The 16,290-nt window shown below is 37.7% G+C and overlaps 1 protein-coding gene across 6 annotated transcripts in view; it reads left to right on the top strand.

The window, feature by feature from the left end:
* NCKAP5 (NCK associated protein 5) overlaps positions 1-16,290 on the top strand; it is a 192,181-nt gene that overhangs the window by 114,992 nt on the left and 60,899 nt on the right. The window lies entirely within an intron of this gene.

Here is a 16,290-nt window from a genome sequence, read left to right as displayed (position 1 = left end):
CCCTTGCACTGTTGCTTGACAGCTAACATCTGTCAACTCTCATCACTTTGGGTTCTTTATTGAAAAAACATTCATCAGCTCACCAACTAGTGCGTAAAAGCAAGGAAGCCCCACAGTGAGATCAAATAGTTGTACTTAGTATGAAACTCAAAAACATAGGTAGAGTGACCTAGAGAGCTGGGTCGCCATTGTAGGGATCTGGGTTCTTGCATTATCTGTGGATTCTTGATTTTGTGTTGATTTGGGTATTGCTAGATCAGGACCTTCGTTCTTTTGTTTTCTTCTTTCCTGACCCCTGGTTTCTTTCTTGTTTGTTCGTCCTTGAGAGGCTCCTGATTGTTATGTAGAACTGATATCTCTTGATTCAGGATACATCCACCACAACGTGGAACTTTAATGCTCTCTTTTTCTAGTTTTAACAGTCCCATCATTTGCCTCTTCCTTCTGTTTTCTTTTTTTGTTTCTGCAGTGTCTACCTCTAGTAGCCTATGCTAGTATTGGATTAAACTGCACGGAAGTTTCATGTTGTGCATTCCTTGTTACAAATTTGTGGCAACAGTAAGCCAGGGTTTTGGGGAGTGGGAGTGTTAAGCAGTGTTAGATGCTATCTGAAAAGCAAGTGGTTTGACTTCAGTTCCTTGAATCTGGATTGTGTCACTGCTGTAACAGAAGTTGAAAGGGATGAACCTGCATCAAATAGGACTAAATGGTATTATGTTTTCAAGAGGAATTCAAACTGTTTTACACCATTGTCCCTGCACCATCCAATAGGCAGATACTTCTAATGCGTATAGATACTCCTCCCCCCACCAAACACACAAACCCTTTTCACTTGCTTTGTATTTATTGGCCAAGGAAGAAAGAGAATTTAGATCATTCTTGAAGTCCAGGTCCCCCAGATGGCAGCAGAATATATTGCTGTGTCCTTACACTTGCTGTAACCCCCCTTGGGGAGAAAGAAAAAGCAGGAAACAAGTTGCAGTGTACATGAGAAAATGAAGAACTTCTGCTAAAAACGTCATATGTTGCTCTTACAGAAAAAGAATACAGTCTGTTAGTGAGTTTCCAGAAATCTATTTGTCCTCTAATTTTACTTCAGGATTGAATAAGTGGTATGTCATCTGTGATCTTGTAGTCTTAAATGTAAAATCTGAGGAGAAATTTTTCCTTAGGACTGAAATTAAGCAAATGTGCCTGAGAAAAAGAGATCAGTTTAGATTATATCATCCTGAAAAAGCAGAAACCCTGACTTTAGAGCAGGTGCTAAATATTTCTTTAAAGCCCGCCACAGCAGAGTACTAAATATGTTGCTAAGGATATTCCTGTTAATTCATGGACTTCACCAAAGTGAATGGACACGTGCTTTTGGTGGTGTTGGGGACAGTGAACACAGTGTTACTTTTACATTTCCTGTACTGTCTGATATAGTGAAGTTTAATTTTATTTGCATGCTGCTCTCATCCTAGGAGTACTCACACTGAGTGCAGTTAAAATTTTTGACCTTCAGAACAGAGTCTAAGCTAAAAATAAATATTTGTTCCTTTTGTCTTCATGACTTCTGTAATTTGGTAGTACGTTGCCATTAAATTATTCTATAGTCGGTATTGGGAAACTCTTGTACTAAAGATTGTGCTTATTTTAAAACCATAAAAATTCTGAGTATCTGAGATTTCAACAGAAATACAGATTTCTTTTTAAAAAAGTATTAAAAATTAAAATAGGTTTCCTCATTACCCTGTGTTTTCTTTTTTATTTGATTTTAGGCAAATAGTGCACAACTTGTATGTCTTAATTTTTTTTTTTTTTCCTTTCAACACACAGTTTGATTTAGGTGCTTTGAACTTGACTGTGGAATAGTGGCATGTATGCAGAGATGATTGCACCATGTTGTTTTCCCTTGTGCTTCTCACACAGTTTAAAAGACAAACTGATTACTACCAAATAAAAAAAATTAAAAAAAAAAAAACAACAAAAAAAAACCCATGTAGTGAAGGTTTTCATGACTGCTTCAGAAATCCTTTACTGTAAAACTAATTATTGAAAGTATTACATTCTCGTGCATTTACAAGAAAAGTACTCATGAAGTTGAAGGGTTGGTAATATTTTAAAAGAAATAGAGGTAGTTCCTTAAGGCATGTGATAAAGTAGATTGCCTAGTAAGTTTTTAGGAGCTAGAAATGTTGGTATGCTTACTGCTTGTAGTGACTGTGATACAGAGGACATCTCACTCCTGTTGTGAAAAGATTATCGAGGCTCCGATGCAAAAATGGAAGGATAGAGGAGTAGGGAGAGATAACTCCACCTTTTTCTTTTTCATCACTTCTTTTGTACCGTAGACGATTTTAAGAGCTATGTAAGATATATATAAGAGCTTGCTATGGCAAGAAAGGTTTGGGAAAGAAAACCAGGAACTTTATTTTGGGGATTTTTTATTTTTATAAAGGATGCATAGAACTATTTAAACTCTTAAATTGCAGGCATTTTCAATGTTTAGCTGTGGCTTCTCACTAAGTTGTTTGACTTTATCAAGTAAGACCGCTCAGTCCTGATACAAAACTTTTCACTCTTTTTTTTATTCTCATTAGGCCCCTTTTCCCAATCATTCCTGAGAATGGAGCATAGCAATTAACATCAAACATTCTTCTAACGCTGCATATTTTTCCTTTACAATAGTGATATTACTTTCCTACAACAGTTACTGAGCAGTAACAGGGGCTGAGATTTGCCTTTTGATAGATGTTGCAGTTGTTTATGTTATATATCTCTGTTTACATGAGAGCAAAATGTTTGTGAGCTGAATTCCTCGGGTGGAATATCTTGTTTTCACTTTTCACCCAGGAGGTTGCTGTCACAGCTGCTTACAGAGCAGACAGGGATCTTTCTGTGAAAGGTGCTAGAAGTGGCAAGTAGCAACATTTATTGAATTGATTTACTTGATTAAGTAGTAAAATTTTCACAGTTGAGAAAGCATAAAATAATATTACTAATGATAGGATTTACCATATTTCTGATCCCGAACTGTATTTTCATCGTCATTTTTGTTTCCATCATAAAAATGATTCTTTACCAATTCCAGAAGGACCCATTTTCTCATTGTGTTTCTCTGGCAAGGTTTGTTTCATTTATTACTCATGGACCATCTGCATTGTTTAATTTCAAGTCTAAAATTTTGTCCACAGTGCTACAGCACAGTCTGCTGAATTCTTTGACTCCAATAATAGCTACTTTGTTGTATCCACCTTGTCATTAGCTCTTGTGATAACAATCTGACAACAATCTCCTGACATTTTTGATAGACTATGATTGTACTTACATGGAAACAGTTGTGCAACTTAGCAGGAAGGGGTAAATTGCACCAACAACATTATTATATATGAGACAGAAGAAGGGCAATTAATTGCCCGACCACCTGACAAAATGAGATGGAATATCTGGCCTCAGAGTCTGACCTGTGGTTCAGACATCGTTAGACACAATGGCTGAGTGCAGGTTAAAAGTGAAGTTGCTGCACTTTGCAGCCATTCAATATACAGATAGTTTTTAGAAAGAAAACATTGAAGAGTTTGAAATTAAAGCAAAAACTTTAATTGAGATTAAAACAGTTAGAAAACAGTCAGCAGTCAAAAGTGTATTTAAGTAACTGGGTCATCATACACTGCACAGCAGCATGATTCCTGTCTGTCAGAAGGCAGTTCCAAGTGCTGCCTTGTTTCTCTAGGCAAGAAGACCTTAGACCAAGGTCACCCAGTTGTGTTTGAAGTTTGAAACTTCTGCAATTGACTGTCTTCTTTCCTTCCTTCATTTCTGCTCCTGAGGTTGTCAGGGCACTCCTATTTGCAAATGTTCTGAAACATTCCAATTCCAGGGCAGACTTGCAAAGAGGCTTTTTTACTCAGTAAATATGAAAACATAAATAAGGTTTAACAGTCTTTGCAGTGGTATTTACTTAGTCACAAATCGAGTCTGGTGGCTTAAAGTAGAAACGAATTTTAGACCCGCTAATTGTTACAGCAGGAGAGAAGTCACGGAAACCTGTTTGCTCAGTAGTTATGAAAATCTCAGTGGCTGTAGGAATAGACAAAATGTTAATCACTTTAATATAAAGTATGTGTGAAATATATTGTTTAAACTAGCACATTAAAATTCATCCAAGAATTATGTGGGCAGTAGAGCATCCACCAAGTAGTAAGGTGGTACTTTTTACACCAGTTACAGTTCTCTAAAGATTTCAAGCCATAGCCCTGCAGGAGTGCATTCTCCATATCAAGGGTAACAAAGGTCTGTCATTACTCTCATGAAGATCCTGTCTCAAACGAGAACATACAGTTCTTGTAGCAATGTCAAACGATAAGAATGCTTCTGTGAATCAGGAATCAAGATAGCAATCTAGAAGGGAACACTCAACGATTTTTGAGACTTTCAGAACAAATTAAAGGAGCATTTCCTCATTTGCAGATGCTGATGTCATTACTTCTAGTCTTGTATTGTCTCAGTAAATTGTAAATTGATGCCAACTTTCTATTTCTGTTTTGTCCCCATTCATCAATACCACTGAGAACACAGAAATCTGAATCTGTTTCATCTCAGCTTAAATCATTAGTGTTGAATAATATATTGTAAATCGTATTTCTTGCCTTTTTTACAGCTCCACCTATATGCTTAAGGAGCATTAGAGAAATACTGTACTGATGTGGTAGGCCTTCACCAAGGAACTAAGGTTTTCTTGCTCTTTTTTTTTTTTTTTTTTGGTCAAAGACCAACATGCAACTGATACTAAGTGAACTCTAGCTTTCTCTTTATTTTACACGTGGATTTTTATTATCACTAATGATACATAAGGAAGGGAGGAATCCGATATGGCATTTGAAACACTGATGAAGTATGTAGGCAGAGTCATGGGTTGGAAGGACCTCAAGGATTGTCAATTTCCAATCCCCTGCCAGTTTTCCTTGTTTTTTCCTGTCATTTGTACATTCAGTGTGAAAATATATCTTAGACAAAAGTTATGAGTTCCATAGTACAAAATAGAACAGACTTGCCATCTGCTTCAAACTTCTAATAAGCTTTAATAAGGTGCATTTTTTTATTTTGTGTTATATATAACCTGCAGCAATGCTTAACTTAAAGAGAATAATCTATGTGATGTTGTGTCAGCCTGCTCTGTTTTGAATGTATTAGAAGGAAGCGTTAGCAGCTTACCCTATAAATTGTTGCATAAATGCTCCAAGTGTAAATAAGTATAGATGCTAGAGGGAGCCCTTTGAATTTCTCAATGGATAGAACAGTAGCCACTAGAAGCCCTTCTTAAACACATTATGGTAAGCAACAGGTGTGCTGGATAATTATTGTCTCATCGCTGTGCATATTTCACACTCCGTAAGTCCGTAATGAATTACCAAAAGAGTGCATAAAATTAAATGATTTGAAGACTTTGAGGCCTTTCTTTTGTCATAGTGAAATGGAAATCAATTGAAATCCTAAGGCAGTATAAAAGTATAACCATTTTTATTAGAGATATTTTGTTTTCTCCTATTACACTAATAGAACTGAATATGTAGTTTGTTTTCCTGAAAGACTTTGAAACTGAAACGAAGGACTACTCAAAAGTGTGTGTATATGAAATAATAATATATAAAGGATTAATTTCATCTGTAGTGGTATACTGCATACATGTGAAATGTCATTTATAGTTTACTTATAACTGTGGTTTTGTTACTATTTAAGTATAATGGCAGACTTTATGCATGTGATGCAATAAGGAGCTGTTGCCCTTTACTTAAAAGTAAGTGTGCCAATAAGTACTTGGTAAAATTTAAGCAGTTCAGATTATATCAGATTAGTGTAATTCGCTAGTGCTTATAAATTACACATTCCATCAGATGAATCTAACATCATGCTAAGTAGTTTTAGCACATAAAATTACTTGAGAAGTACTTTCTGTTGCCATCTGCTATGAAAAAAATTCTTTTTGCTGGCATGTATGCTGTATGTTTTGTATACTTTTATGTATACTGTGCATGGAAGAAAGAGTAACTAAAATAAAATGTTGTTCATAATTAATCATAAAACACCTACTGAACTAACCCCATCTTTTAGCACTGAATTTTATTAATGCTCTCCTCTCTTTCCCAAATGACCTATCTTTTTTAATGATGGTTTGGATACTGGTAAGATTCAGATCGTCATCCAAAGGCCATGAGACTATTGACTAAATCTCTGTTGACTTCGCTGAGAATGTGAAATACTGTATTGCAAGATAAAATCTGCAAGTAGATGCTCAGTGAAACTGAAGAGTCCATTAGTGCCTTAACTCTTATATTACCGTGTAGGTAGCTCTCTGATAAGGGCAAGCCAAAAGGAAAAGTTACCTTTGTCATTAATTCTCTTATAAGGTGATATTGACAGACTTGAGTCTTACTGTACTTTTAGCATTTTTAGATTGCATTCATGCTCATTTCTGCCTGGATGTGAGCAAGCCCTGATTCTTTAGTCGCTAACAGGCATCTGGATTCAGAGAGGAGCAGCGATTTGTCTGTGTCCTGTATGCATTGCAAGGGAGTCTTGAACACTTTGAATTAAACTCCATCTTACTGCATTAAAAGCATGAAAATCAGAGTGTCAAAGTAATGGCATCTTGAATAAATATCAGTGCTTTAAAAATCTCAAAAAAGATGCTCACTCTTCAGTTCCTCCTTCTGGTCTGCACCTTATGAGATGAATGTAGTGTTTTGATTCTAATTTTTGGTAGTTTTAAAAGCAGAAGTACTTCATCTCATTTTTTTAAGTTGCCTTTTCCTTCCTCTTAACCCCAGTTATTTTTCCTCTGAGTAAGAATTCTGTTCTCTTTCTGTACCGTAGATACACTTACAGTAGAGCACAGTTATTATGATTATGGATTACAGATACTGCAAGCATAAATGTGAATCAGAAATTGGCATTGTATTTTAGAGGCTTGCTTAAATTCATTAAATAGTTCTTAGAAGATTCTTGACAGTAATTAGATATATGGGTACTCTCAGCTCTGTTACCAGTCTTCACCAGTTCCTGGGGGAATAACAAATGGATTTAGCCTTTAATGTAGGTTTTTAGGCCCTTTGTGTGCACGGGACAAGACTTTGTACTGTTCTGGCACTATTCTAAAAATCTGGCTACTTGTTTGGTGCTGAACTGGGAGCTGACCCCTTCTATAATTCCTCTATAATACTTCCTCTATAACACCTCCTAACTGCTCCTTTTATCTACTGTGAAAACCTGATCAATTCATAAAGCCACAGATTTCTCAGGAAAAGTTGGCACTGCTTCTTTGAGCCCATCCAGCTGCCAAAAGGGTATGCAGCTGCTGGCTAACAGTGCTAGAGGTGAGGTCCACAGCTGCTGTGAGCCCAGGGCATGCTCCCTCTGAGCAGGTACTATGTATGGGGTGGGAAATGGGACTCTAATGACATTGAGTGCCATGTCTGGCCCAGGTTTGGCACTGCACTCAGAAGCACTGTATTTGGAAGAGCACAGTTTAGCCCAGGAGCAACAATTGATGGTTTTCATTTTCAGTAGAGTACCTTGTACCTGGGCATTCAAGAAAAACATAATAAAAAGGCTCTTCTTGTTTAGAGTGATTCTATCTGAGCCAAAACCAATTTGTTAATGTTGGAGAGAAAATATATATGCAAACGCCGTAAACTAACAATTTCTTATTGTTATATTATTGGAATCTTCCTCCTACTTTTTCTGCCCATCTGACATTTCAATGATTTCACCAAATAGAAAAGAAAAAAAGAAGTGGAGGAATGGAGAAACTTTTCAAATACACAGTGCAAGGAAAATGTGACTCGTTCAACATTAACCTTGACAAATTCATGCTCCTGTCATTTAAATGAATGAGCCTTTCCAGTGTCTAGCTTGCTGGACCTTGAGAAACAGCAATGAGGAAGGACTGTAAAAATGATGCTCGTCTCTCTTAAATTATTTTTTCTGAGTAAATGAGTGATTTCTATGAAAACCAAATAAGGATGAATTTGCTTGCTAAAATCACCTGTCCACAGCCGATGAACTTCCATGTGAAACTGTGCTTACCCTTCTCTGTTCTCAGGTATCGATCTAAAACATCTTCCCCGAGCCTTCTCTCTCTTTTTCCTCCTACAGGCAAAAGGTTAGAGTTAGATAATAGTATTAATTTTCCAGACATCTGCACATGTTCTAATAGCCTTTAGAAGGTTTGAAATGGTTTGTTTGACCACCGCAGGGCTAAGAATGCCATTAAGACTTAGATTGTAGTAATACATAACAATCATAGCCCTGTAGTTCAACCTGGCAATAAAAAAGCTAATTTATTTTATCGTAGATTTAAATTAATGTGATGAACTCCTCTCTCAAGAGGAACCGTAACACTGCTCTTAAAAAAATACCGTGTCCCCATATTCAAAACCAGATAAAACTCTGCCACAAACCCAATGTCTATATTTGTTTTGTGTGCTCTTCCGTGTTTGCACATTTGAGTGTTCACGTAATGGAACCATGTCATTTTTTCTACCAATTCTTCATTCTTACACTCATTTTTGTCTCTCTCTTCACTCTTAGACTCGACAGCAGAAACGCAATTAATCGATGCAGGGCAGTTTCCAATGCTGGTGTTTTATATATATATATATATATATATATGTTTTTCCATTCTGAGAACTGGGTGTGTTGTGTTTGTTTTTTTTTTTCAGAAAATAATTATTACTAGTTAGGTATATTGAGTTCCAAATAGCTTTTAAAAATAGGTGTATGCAGTTAATAAGAATAATTTTGGAAATCTGTTATAATAATTTTTAGAGCTCAGACAGTTTTAATTTCCAACTATAGGCTAGAGGAAAGCTTCAGCATATCCCATTATAAAGTGATAAAGCAGCATTTGATAGCAGCAGCTTTTGTGATAAAATGACCATGGCAGCACTGAGAACGAATCTAATAAGGGAATTGATCTGTAGATTCCAATTCTGTAAGAGCCAGCATCGATCAACATAAATGTCAATAACAAGATCTTATTGAGGTCTGCCTAATTCCTTTAGATGATCTTGGGGTATAGTCAGAAAGGGAATGTGAAAATGAGTTTTGAACTGTAGGAATCACAAATCCAAGGACTGAAATTATGTTGCGCTATCAGGAATAGCGCTGGCTGTCAGTAGCGGCAATTTAGAAGTATGTTGAAATTAGTGAGTAGCATTTAGTCAGATAATGATCGATAATGCAGTCACAGTTGGCTCAATGACACCAAAGCATCAACACCTTTCATCTGTATTTTCACATGAAAGCATTTGTTAAATACAGTGAAATAAGACAACATGCGGCGTATTTACTGTTGGAGCATAGATACCATGTGTAAGGCCCGCCACAAAAGATTAATGGCATGGCTCTTCCCTGTCACAAAAGTTTAGTATAAAGCTGTTTTCTGGACTGATTTTGACAACACTGAAATGTTAAGGAAAACTGGATGTGTTTGTGAGCAGTGCAACAAGAGAAGGTGTCAGCACGTCTGGGTTCTGCCTCTTGTGCTTTCGTGTTCCCGTAATTCATAAAACCTACACAAGGATGGCATCCACTTAGCAAAGTGGAATTAGCATATTGATTAGTATTAGCTCGGTAGAAAACTCTTTACAGAAAGCATTGCATTTACTGCTCTGTACCAAATTAATGAGAAAAAAATACAAATATAAACGAAGAAGAGGCCTGACTTTTCTACACTAGGTGCCAGACCTCTGCTTTGCCATATTCTGGGGGGTCTTCCTTGAGAAAGCTCATTGAAAACATTTCATTAATTGTTTACATTCTATCTGGCTGATTACCAGGTCATTGATGTAAACTGTTGACTTTACAGTAATTACAAACCACAGGGAACTTTACACAGACATTTTCATAAGAAATTAAATTAGCTCAATTTATTATTACTGCAATATTTACAGGCTTCTACCATTGTGCTATTAAATAGGAAGCGCTTTGGAGTCTCAGAGCTTGAAAACACTGATAGAATTATAAAATGAAAGCTAGGATCAGAAAGGATTACTTTGTGTCTTTCAATGCAACTTTTACTTAAAAGTTTATAAAAATTAATAAAACTAAGGGATTTGGAAGGGGAGTAATTTTAGGCTTACAGCAATGTTGTCAAATCTCTGAAGAATTCAGAGAGATTATGTTATTTATGTTTATGCATCAAATGTCTGCTTAATACCTCCCAATTTATACCCTAGGATGTAAGTTTTCAAATCTCTGAGTTTCTTACTTTGGAATCTAATTCACTGTTTTTTGCCTGTCTCTGAATGGCTTGGTAAAAACAGAGAGCAGCAAGTCTGGAAAATCTGAAGCAAATGCAAGTGAAACCTTTGTTTTCTTTTTTGTGTTGGATTTGCCTTGTTAACAGGATTTTCTGATGTAGTTTTAACACCCTAATCTTCTATACAAATGTTTGTAAAATCATCCCCTTGTACTTTTGTCTTGGATGTTGTCAGTTGTCTCAGTAAACTCGCCTGGAGGATTTGCCAGCAAAACTGACAAACCACTGTTAATGCTGCACTTGAATGTAAAGTCTAGCATCTGCTGCTTCACCAGATTTCAAGTTCTTTTAGCATCTTCAGCCTAGTGGTGAGAGAAACAACCAAAACAAATGGGGAAGAAAAAGGCAAAGTAGAACTTGTATAGAATTACTTTTATTAGATTAATAGGAAATTCAGGTCTGCTTGACTTGAAATTTCTGGAATAGCTGGAGGCTGACTTTTCTGTGTTAAGAAATGCTTTAGCTTACCAAGATGTGTATTTTATAGTTAATCCTTTAATATTCATGTTTTGTATAACGCTTTCCTCTTAATGCTGAGCTGTACTGCAGGTCTGTGATTGTCTGCTGTGTATTGGTAAGACCGATAAATGATGCTCTCTGGCTGCATGCTCCTGCTGCTCTAAAAGCTGTCCTGAGGCTCACTGCCTGTGGATTCACCCTTGGCTCCCACCAAAAATCAATCCAAGCAGCTGTAGTGGCATGTCTCCCATGATATAGCTGTTAAGAGCCCTAGCAGCAACATCTGGGTCAAAGAATTTCAGTTAACCCATCAGAGAGACCTTAAGACATAACAGGATATTTAATGTGAAAGACAACATATATGTGCTGGTTACTGGGTAAGAATCCTGGTTTGCATTGTCTATTCCAGGCTGAACTGGATGATTTTATGTGTTGTGTACTTCTGCAAGATATCAAGTACCTTTGCTAGCTACTTGATCTATTAGGAATGGTGCCTTGAAACACCAGGGAAAGAGAAAAAATAGTTCAGTATAAGGCATTGGCTTTACAATCTGATGTTGCATGTACTTGCTTCTACAGACTTCTGTATTAGCAGCTTCTGGACATCTAAGTGATGAGCATATTATTAGGGGAAGGGAGGACTATTTTGAAAAGACAAAGGCTGCTAGTTTCCCTCTGCATGCATGATTTGCCATGGCCCAACAGCAAGGCTTGCTGATGAATTGCTGCACAGTGCGTGTGCTGCAGCTATTTCCTGTGACTGACTCCTGTTACTCATGCTGCAGAGCTTTATTCACTTTCTCTAGGCGACGCTCTGCAATCCTCTAATTGTTCCTGCTCTTCACTAATACCCTGTCATTTCCTTTTTCCTGGCTGCTTGTTGATGTACAGTTTTGGTCCTTAATGAAACGCAAGGTACAAGTTGATCGGTTGCTTTTGCTATATGTACAAGTGAAAATACAAATCTAAGTATGTCTCACACAGTCCTCTAAAAGTTGAGCTCTTTATAGCATGTTTGTTAAAGATGCAGGAAAGCAAACAGCAATATGGTCATTTCAGTGCAGCTTATACGATGGCTATGTTGTGTTTTCAGAACAATTGCAAAAAATCATTTTATTGACTGCCTTTTTCTGGGCAGAAATACAAGGGACCTTATTTGATGTAAAGGCACTCCTGAAAAGTGGTACTGAGGATGGGAATGCTTCTTGAAGACATGCTGAATTCTTCAGCTGAAGCACCATGATTCTGGAATTTGTGTTAGTCTAAAATTTAAGAGAGAGAAGTCAAAAGTAACTTCACACCGTTAGGATAAATGATGGTTGTAAAATGTATTACTAGAAAATTAGGAGGAAAAAATACATGGATATTTCCACAATGAGGTGTCTTTGAAATTACCCTGAAGTATATAGGTATAAAAGAGTATGAGATGACATGTACAAAGCACAAGAACTCTGCTAGGAAGCCACCTGTCTACACAGGCAACAGACAGCAGGAAAGATGAGGGCGAGTTCTTAACCAAGCTGATTTACTAGCAGAAAGGGCTCAGTGTGCCAATTGCTGTTGTCGTTATAAACTTTGAAAAGCTCTGTTTATAGGATGTGAATAGTAGGAAAGTGAAGCATAATGCTGAATTTTTTATTAAATGTATAACTTTCAAGAGCTGCGATAATTATCATTTTATTCTCATTGCATCAGTTACAAACAATAAGACAGAAGGCACTGCTGTGCGCACACAGTGCATGATTTCAAGTACATTTCCAAAGTTAGTGATTGTTAGAATTATATACAACAGAAGCATCTTAATGCAGTTTTCACTTGTTTCACATTTGGCTATTATGTTGCTGACAACCATTTGTTCTACTCTGTATAGAAAGCAGATTTACAACGTGCCAAAACCGTATGTATTACAGATTTTATTACTGATTACAGATTATTACTGATTTGTTTAAAAGCAAAGCCTGTTTCTAGTTTCAGAGGCAGAACTTCATTGTATTATTTTTCCTTATACCTAATTATCCTTTATTTCAGAGTAGTAAGGATATGAGAAGTTCACACTTCACATTCTTAATCTAGCTAACATCTGATAAAAGGTAAAAGATGTCATCTCACCTTCATCTGAACATCCCCTCTGGAAGGCATCTAAGGCCTGAAAAATATTTAAGGACTTCAGAACATGATATTTCTGCATAAGCGAGTATTAAGTAAATTGTTCCTATTCACTCATTTTTCTCTTTTCTTTTGGTCTTGCTGTTTCCCTTGGTGTGAATCCCTGGGAGTGACTAATTCATAGCCGCGCTCTGCTTTGGGTGGGTTTAGCAGTTAAAGTTGAACAAAGGAGCAGGAAGAGTGTAACAAGTCAGGCAGTGAAAAAGTCAATCACCTAGCAAGAGTTCTTGTGCCTCTGTCACATCTTTAAAGAGGTCGTTGTATCAGTATTAATTGTGTTGCACACTTTCTGCGTATTTTTTATAGTTACCAAGCCTTGCTTGTTTAGTACAGCAGAGCTAGGATCGGAGCTGCTGTGTTGCTGCCTTTGGGTTCTTTGTGAATTATTACAAATGAGGGCTGCAGAAAAGGTATTCCCTGCCAATCCAATTGCAATAGTTGGGCTACATGGGAGAAAAGCCCAAAGCATCATTTGTCAGTTGGTGGTGCCCCAGTGAACAGCAGAGATGGAGGTAGTGATGTGCCCCCAACAAACATTTACAGGCTGTTCCACCAGGATAAAAATGTCTCTCTGAGAGCCTTGAGAGTTTCTTTCTTCTGAATGATGGACTTTGGCTCATGTGAGAAAAGCAAAGCCAATTGATTTAATAGCAATTAACTCATCCAATATTGGAGAGTCATATACAGTTTGGTGTAATTCGTTGGAAATTGTTCTGGCAGTGCTTGCAGGCCATTAGAGATTTCAAGGAGGAGATGGAAACAGGTAGAGACGCTGCACAGACACAGTCAGGATGCACTGTGGAGTCTGTCAGTAATGCTGCCGCGTGCCAGGAGGCAGCAGTCCTCTTCTGTCTTCCTCGAGAGCCTTAATAAGGACGTTGCTGGGGGAACAGGTCAGGTCTCCGTCTGCTGGATCAGTTATCTGCCTGCCAGATAATTGTATTTCCTATTGCACTTGGTGTAATGGGTTTCTGCCTAAATTTGTTCGTTTTGTTTTGTTTTGATGTGGGTTACAGGAATTAATCTCAACTTTCAGCCATATCACTCCATCTTGGCTAAAAACACAAGCAAGCCAGAAGGAAGCTTGTGGCAATACAGCCCAGGAAATACCACAAGCTTATGGCCCCCTCACTGCTTCCCTGGCCTTCCCTAGAGACGCAGGTCCTGCCTAGCCACCTCCTGTCAGCTTTTAGTCAGTGCCTGCCCCAGCACCACTCCAAGCAGAGCAATTATTTCTAAGCGAGCTGGTCCAGCCCATGCCACATTCACTTCCATGCTGGTGTCTGCTCTCAGAGCAGCTGTGGTGGTTTCCCCTTGTTGTTACACAGGCTGCTGGCTACTTCAGTGCCCACAGATGGGGTGGGTAGCTTGGATTTATAGTTACAGTGCTTCGTTTTGAATTTAAGTATTCATTTAAACTGACATCTTTTCTGTGGAAGTCAGCCTGGCCTGCCTTTTGTTGCACTGCATCCTGATAGCATCAGCATGGATTTTAATATTGCATCATTGTCAAGGCAGCATAACTCCTTGGTGTGGTTATGCGGCCATCATCTGAAACAGCCATAAACCAATACACGTTGATTATCCAAGAAGAAATCAGAATCAAGATGTGTACTTAGCATAGTCTGTTGCTTTCTTTTAAGTGAAGATTCATTAAGAAGATTCTTTTAGCAGAGTTTTCACCATTTCTGAATTAGAAGATGGAGAAGGAAGAAGAAAAAAAAAGTGAAAGAAAAACAATTTTCTTATCATTTTCTTTTGTAATTGGATGACTTGCTTCAGTGCCGTGTGACTTTATTTAATTAATGGTCTCCAACTTTGCTGTGCTGTTTGCTAACGATAGTCCTCGTGCTGGCCTTGTGTCTGTTGGTGTCTTTGCATAAATGTGGAGGGAATATTTCCAGTGTGATGATCTCTCATTGATGCAGAAATATAATCACATTCCACATCTTTAGAGCAGTAGCTCCAGGCTGTTTGCAGCATGCTCTGCTGAGCTGTATCTCCTCACCAGCTCTCTGGTCGGAACTGTTTGGATTTTTTGCCTGCTCAAAGGTGTTATGTCCAGATGGGCTGGCCTCTGCTCTTTGGGCTGATATGGACAATAACAGCAGCGCACCAAGTCCCTTTGGATGATTTTACAAGTTGTATTTTGTTTCCTTTACTCTTAAATGTTCCCTTTTAAGAAATGAAATATTTAAATTGTTTTGCTGGAAAAAATGAGAACACAATTTTACAGCTTTAAACTCCTATAGCACTATTTCTAAAATATTTCTGGGAAAATAAATGTTCAAGTATAATTGTTCATCCGTCCATCTCAGGTGCTCCCTATCATCAGCTCTACCAGATCCAGTTATAGTAACTCACACTAAAAATCTCTGGAAGCCAAAATCTTGTAACTAGTTACATTGGAGAAAGTAATTCCTCTGCTAAGAGCAAGTACAACATTTGTTCCTAACAGCAGTTTCTCCTGTTGCTGAAAACAGTGGAATTTTCTGGTGGTTCAATTGGAATTATTGCCAAGCACATGTACTAAGTCAGTAAATCTGTGTGCTTGGAAATGCATTTTACCTGGAGCTTAAATCTTGAGCAAACAGCTGACAATAACTCTAGTAATAACATTTTAAAGGTTATGCGCTGAAAAACTAGGGGATGTGCACCATTGGTGCTAAAAAACACATAACCTGGATGTAGTTAGTATTTATAATAAAATGTATATTGGATACTGAGTGCTTGTAGCATTTTAATCTACTCAACAACATGTTGGACAAAATATGGCTTTACAGAGCATTGATCATTGAAACTATTTGCCATAATCTTTCTGCAACATATATCCTAAGAGTCACTGCATAGAATCTGGATGAATGTGTAGCTCTGGAGAAATGACTTCCAGATTACTAATTAGTGAGTTCTGTAGATTAGAGGTGTACCAGGATATGAGATATATTGCATAACTGCAAAGAACTGCCTCAGCACTATGACTACTGCACAGTCTTCCGTGATTACAGGTTCCTTTTTTCTCTTTTACCAAGTTTTTGAGGTAGGCAGGGTGATGCCATGCGTTCAGTCTCAACAAGCCTCCTCTGGAGTCTACATCCTTTGTCAAGGACCCAATACAGTGCCGCAGCAGTGGCTGTGCTGTTTGCTCCTCCTCGTGGAGCCCTCAGGTGCACAGGAGATGGTAGATGTGATCTCCAAGACTGCAGCTTTGGGGAATTATTGGGAAAATTTCAAGAGCCTGATCCAAATTCCTTAAGTGTGAGAGTCTGTTTTTTCTCTTAAAGTACTTTTTCATTGTTTTCAGTGGACTGTGAATAAGATTTATACTGCCTGTTATGTTAGATGATATGTTGGTCCAATGA

Source organism: Centrocercus urophasianus, unplaced genomic scaffold, assembly GCF_019232065.1.
Source record: "Centrocercus urophasianus isolate 14NV4802_14NV808 unplaced genomic scaffold, USGS_Curo_1.0 seq_28, whole genome shotgun sequence".
NCBI classification, from domain to species: Eukaryota; Metazoa; Chordata; class Aves; order Galliformes; family Phasianidae; genus Centrocercus; species Centrocercus urophasianus.
Note: the sequence above shows the minus strand (reverse complement) of the source record. Positions and strands in the feature narration are given on the sequence as shown.